Source organism: Schistocerca cancellata, chromosome 3 (genome assembly GCF_023864275.1).
Source record: "Schistocerca cancellata isolate TAMUIC-IGC-003103 chromosome 3, iqSchCanc2.1, whole genome shotgun sequence".
Lineage (NCBI taxonomy): Eukaryota > Metazoa > Arthropoda > Insecta > Orthoptera > Acrididae > Schistocerca > Schistocerca cancellata.
The window spans coordinates 854465646-854472266 of NC_064628.1; the positions used below are offsets into that span (position 1 = coordinate 854465646).

General features: G+C 37.2%; 1 non-coding gene across 1 annotated transcript; it reads left to right on the plus strand.

Annotated features, from left to right (window-relative positions):
* Positions 1-6305: 6305 nt before the first annotated feature.
* Positions 6306-6378, plus strand: Trnaa-cgc (transfer RNA alanine (anticodon CGC)). Its single transcript has one exon. It is a non-coding gene; the product is annotated as a tRNA-Ala (tRNA).
* The last annotated feature ends 243 nt before the right edge of the window (positions 6379-6621 follow it).

The window sequence follows — 6621 nt, forward strand, 5'->3', positions numbered from 1 at the left end:
AAAATTACAGACACATTTATCATTTTGTACTGCAGGTCATACATTCACTCAAATTTTTGGATTGTTCCCTTATTGACAACAGACGTTATTTTAGGTACGAATTTTCTGGTGCAACATGACGCAATTATTGACTTTCAAAATTCCTATTTAATGTTAAAGGATGAAAATGTACAACTGGCTTTAGAATTTCAGCACTCTTTATCTGCAGAAGAACAAACAATTAATCGTACAGAGATCATTTCCGCATCGCGTAACATAGACTGTCATTCCACATTTTTCACAGATACGTACGTACACAACTATAATACTCCAGACGAAGCCGACTATGAAGTTATACAGATGATTTCTGATAAAGTTAAACAGAGCAGTGCAAATACAGACGACGAACGCACGCAACTACGCAAAATTCTTTTACAGCAAGCTCCAGTTTTTGACAACGTCCCTGGTACTATGTCCGGTTTTATGTATGAATTTCAAGTTAAACAGCACGACACATTTAAAGCCAAACATTATCCCATTCCGTATATTCACAGAGAACAAGTTAAGAAAGAATTGCAAGCTATGCTTGATCAAGGAATTATTGAACCGGCAGTTAGTCCGTACATAAACCCACTCCATATTGTTAAGAAAAAGGATGGTTCACTTCGTCTCGTACTTGATTCGCGTCACATCAACGACATTATTATTAATGACACAGATTGCCCACAGACACTAGAAGAACTTCTACAGAAATTTCATGGTACTGCTATTTATTCCACGTTAGATTTGAAATCGGGATTTTGGCAAATTCAGCTCCATCCGAACTGCAGAAAGTACACAGCTTTTCTCTGTTTTGGTGACTGTTATCAGTTTTGTAAATTACCGTTCGGTTTAACTATTTCTTCAGCAGCATATATTCGCGGTTTGAATAGTATACTTCCGACAGAACTTAGACAGAATCACAACGTATGTAGACGACATTCTTATTGCAGAAGCTAACTGATCTGAACACAATCTGATACTTGAACAACTGTTACGAACTTTACGTGCACAAGGACTCACAGTTAATCTTAGCAAATCGCACTTTGGCAAAACTTCTATAAAATTTCTTGGACATGCAATTTCAGCAGAAGGCATTGCGCCTGACCCGGAAAAACTTCAAGCTTTACGTGACATTACTGTTCCTACGACGAAGAAACAACTACGCAGCTTTTTGGGTTTAATTAACTTTTTTCGTAAATTTATTCATTACTCTGTTTTAGACACCCCTAGATTATGTGAATTGACGGGTAAAAACATTATTTGGTCCTGGGATAGCCAAGCACATTCTGAATTTGTGAGTCTGAAAGAAGCTTTGTTGAATGCACCACTTTTATCACATCCAGATCTTACTAGAAATTTTTCCATTGCTACCGACAGTTCTAACACCGCTTTAGGCGTACACATTTTTCAGGAAATTGAAGAAGATGGTACTACAGTAATTAAAAACATCGCCTTTGCGAGTCGCATTCTGTCACCTGCTGAACGCAATTATTCTGTTACAGAACTTGAAACATTATGTGTTGTATGGGCATTTACGAGCTTTAGGCACTTTCTTTATGGAAGACATGCTACCGTTTTCACAGATCATAGAGCTATGCAGTTTTTACTTTCCGCTAAATTTACACACGACAGTTTAAGCAGATGGAAACTTTATTTACAAGAATTTAATTTTACAATTGTTCACATTCCTGGTACACAAAATATTGTAGCAGACGCACTATCCCGTTCTCTCAGCAACACTCAGCAAGACATCGCAACCAACTTCTGCAAAGCAAATTTCAGCGTCATGTATATTTAACAAGTTGCATTTGAAAATTTAATTTCGTCTCATTACGAGACGTAGCACAAGAGCAGAGTAAAGACAACGTATGGAAAGAAATAAAACACCTTTGGCAAGATAGGAATAATGTTACCATTAAAAACCATTACACTGTACGCAATAATATTCTGTTTCGCCGCTCTCACCCTGACAGCAACAACTGGTTATTATGCATTCCTGACGAGCTTGTTAACAAATTAATTTGGTATACTCATTTAAGTTACGCACATTATGGAGCCAGAAAATGTTTTCTAATACTGAGACAGAACTGTTATTTTACCAACATGGAGAAACGTATTCGACGAGTTTTAGCGTCATGTAAAATCTGCCAGAAAGCTAAATAAGACACGACTTCACATATTCCTCTGTTACATCCCATTGTACCTGTTAAATTGAGACACATGGCCGCTGTAGACATTTTCGGTCCGATTCCCAGAACTAATAGAGGTTTTTGCTACATCTTTGTCGCTGTTGAACTCACTTCAAAATTTGTTACCTTCACTCCGTTACGCAAAGCTACTGCTAAATCTGTAAAACATTTTTTTATTTCATGTAGGGCATGTATTGAAAGTAATTTCCGACAATGGATCACAGTTTCGATCTGCTATATGGACACGTATGTTACGAGCTAGAAACATTTCTTTGATCTATATATCCAAGTATCACGCTTCTTCGAACCCTTGTGAACGACTAATGAAAGAAATTGGTAAACTATGTAGAATATACTGCCATAAAAAACATATTGATTGGGACACACAAATACTCTCATTCCAGGACGTAATTAATTCCATACCAAATGAATCTACTATGCTATCTCCGACTGTTATACTGAAAAATGTTGAACCACCTAACAAAATTAAAGAATTAGTATCCTTTCCTACATCTCGTCGACTACGACACCATGAAATAATTGACATTGCGCTGAACAACATCAAACTAGAGATGGGCAAAACCATTCTTTTCAGAGATTGGATCAGAACTGTTCACTCCCTGAAATGAATTAGCTCTTTTTCATGACTCACCACTCATTTACAATATAAAATAAATGGAAGGCACATTGCCCTTTAAACTTGGTTTATTCCAGTACTATACCTGTATTTTGATCTTATTTGATCCTATTTTGAAGTAACACAGATAATGAGTAAGAATTTTGTATTGTTTATTGAAATTTCCACGATATGACAAAGTTTTTGATTATTAATTTATTTTGCACTATCGTGGTTTTTTGGGTGATCGGAAAATGTTGTAACTTGAGATTTACATTAACAATATATTTGGCTATAATGTATTAAAATTTCATTAACCTCATACAAATACATCGCAAGCCATATATTTTTAAAGTGAACGTTTCCTTCCGAAGACGCCTAAAATCGCAAAATCCGTACCAGAATAAGAAAAAAAATATAAATTTGACTGTAAAACGAAAGTGCTGCATATAGCCTTACGCAGAATAAAACAAGGAAAATATTGGTGTATCACATTTTGCGATACGTTTATCGGTTCGCTCGTAATTAAAGCGTAAATTCGAGTGTCCATAATAAAAATCCTATAGTAAGAGGAGTCATCAGGAACCTAATCTAATCAGTTTAAACAAATAAAAATAAAATAAAAACAAATGATGTATACATAACATAATAATGTAATATACATAGCGGTATTACTACGAAGAACAATATCCAGTGGGGACGAACTCCGATGCAGAGGCGCTGAGTCGAGCAGGTCGAGCCGCGAGCTGTATTACTGCATGAGCTGAGACCGCAGAGACCAGAGTGACACCTGAGCCGCTTTGTTCAACGCTCTGGCTAGAGTCGAGACGGTGGGGTGAGCGTTGAGCAGGCGAGTTCCGAGGGTGGGGAGAGAGGTGAACTCACCCGCTCCGAGACAAATCGTCCGTTCCCTTGCGAGCAGGTTTTTGCAAGTAGTTCCTATGTTATCCGCTAGGTGGCTCTCTGTCCTGTTGCTCGCATCAACTGCCCAGAGGGCAGGACGTGCGACTGAAACGATCGCCGACAGAGTGTGATGCTAAGTTAAAGCTGCGCCAGACACTGCACACGGCAGACGACGCACAGAGACGGCACGGCATATGTGAAACACAAAATCCGATGGGGCACTGCACAATGCAGGCAGCCAAGGTAGAAGCAGGGCAGAGGCCGGCGCTGGCTGTGTTGTGTGGCGTGCACTGTGCTCTGACCAGCAGAGGCGCTGCTGATATGCTCCGTCTCTCTCTCTCTCTCTCTCTCTCTCTCTCTCTGCTGTGGGAAACGTTTGGAGCTACCGTTCTTTTTTTCTGAATCACTGATTGTTCACTCCTTTGAAAGATTGAACTCTATGAATTAGTTCAAGAGCGGATCCCCCATCTCTACATCAAACGTGCCGCAGAGCGCCAGAGAAGACAACAAAAACAGGTTTGTACACGCCGTGACTTTGACATTGGACAGAAGATATTAGTACGTACACACTATTTCTAACAGAGGAAAGAGTAGATGTAGTAAATTTGAGCTGCTATACGCAGGTCCATATAGAATTCGCAGCATTCCTCACCCCAATGTAGTACATGTCGAAACTCTGAGAACCAGAAAAAGTAAAGGCAATCATCATGTCTCCAATATTAAACCATTTATTGAATGAACATACTTTATGATTTATCACACTGTAATGCCATTTCCTGATTTTTATATGACCACTTATACAATTATATTTATATGAACACTTACTGATGATTATCATATTTTTTCTTGGCAAGTGCCTGGCACGGTAAGGTTAGCAGGTCGCTTTTCTTGTCGTTACACATCAGATCGTGCACATTTTTCCAGATAAACTTACACATTTTATGACCACTTATGCAATTATATTTATGTGATTACTTACTGACGATAATCATATTTTTTCTTGGCAAGTGCCCGGCAAGGTAAGGTTAGCAGGTCGCTTTTCTTGTCGTTACACATCAGACCGTGCACATTTTCCATTTTTCATGTATGTTGGTTGTTTTCCTGTTTGTTTGTATGCACTATGAAATCTTTAAGATATAACAAATACCAGTTGACTTTGACATTTTTGCCTTATGATATCTCAACATCGTGACTATTTTACATTTTTTTTTTTTTTTTTTTGCTACTACATTATGATACTCTGTGTACGTTTTTGCACCTGCACACTGTCTATGTTTTTGACATATTACGTTTTCTGTCATGCTATGCTGTATGCTTAATTATATAACTAGAAACCAGTTTTTATTTAATGGGTGTATGATTTAAATGCAAGACATTAATCATTGTTCATCATTTTCAGAAAGCAATAACGTGTAAATGAAATAAATGAAACAAACCACAGTGGATTACTATGAAATGGGAATTTCACCTTCGGAATGAACGAAAGAGGATGCAATACCTCGTCAAGAAGAGTAAATGGATCAGAATTAACAAACATTAACATGAATATACTATACACATCGTATGATAGCAGTCTTAACTAATTATTTTTCTTTCAGAATACGAGGCGATTGATGCAGGCTGTCAGACAGAACTACACATCCTAGTTTTAGTGATGAAATATGCTAGAAATAAGGAACTCTATACTATGAATAGTTATATGAAGTAAATGTTAATATGAATAATGAAGTGTCTTTTTGCAGATGATAATGAATGATGATGAATAGTGATGAAGAATATGGTACTATGAATAATGAAGTTTTTCTTTGCAGGTGATGATAATAATGAAGTTATGGTGATATGAATAATGAAGTTTTTGTTTACAGGTGATGATAGTGATAAATTTTATATGGCCACTAAACGCACCACTTTTAAGTTTTTCTTTGCAGATGAGGATAATGATGTTTATATATTTACTGTTAGTTAAGAAATGCTATGTAGTTATTTAAGTATTTGTTGCAGTTCGTTTTGACAGTATGTCTTATGTCGCATGGTATAATGACTGAAGGTTTTGGAAAGGACAGCTAGAGTACGTATATATTGAGTACACATTTCATTACCTGTTAATTCGAAGTTCACTACTTTTCAGCATAATATGCGTTTCTTCTTTCAGCTTAATAATCCATTTTGTATTTTTTCTAGGAGAAGCTATTCATGAAATTAATGTGCTATAAGCAGTTAGTCATTAAACCTTTTCTAGTACTTGCATTTTTTTTACCCATTTGTGTGTGTCATTCATGAATGTGATCACATATACTCTACTTGTTTCATAACCTTGCTATAGCTGACTCATGACGAATGATGTTACCTATCCTCATTTACAGCAATAAGTCAAAAGCAAATATTTTCATGCGGCAGCAATTAATTATCGATCCCAACGCAATGCATTGCTAGCACAAAAAAAAATAGACCTTGAATGATAGTTACAGCGTGTTACATTTTCAATATGTCCTATGTCACTTGAATGATGAGTTCTAAGTAATACTGAATGATGTTTTGTAATAATGCATAAATACTATGCCAATAATTTCTGACCGAGCGAGGTGGTGCAGTGGTTAGCACACTGGACTCGCATTCGGGAGGACGACGGTTCAATCCCGTCTCCGGCCATCCTGATTTAGGTTTTCCGTGATTTCCCTAAATCGTTTCAGGCAAATGCCGGGATGGTTCCTTTGAAAGGGCACGGCCGATTTCCTTCCCCATCCTTCCCTAACCTGAGCTTGCGCTCCGTCTCTAATGACCTCGTTGTCGACGGGACGTTAAACACCACTAACCTAACCTCACCATAATTTCTGTAAATAATATTTTTGTTATACTCTATAAATGCTATGCCAATAATTAACTCTCATTTTG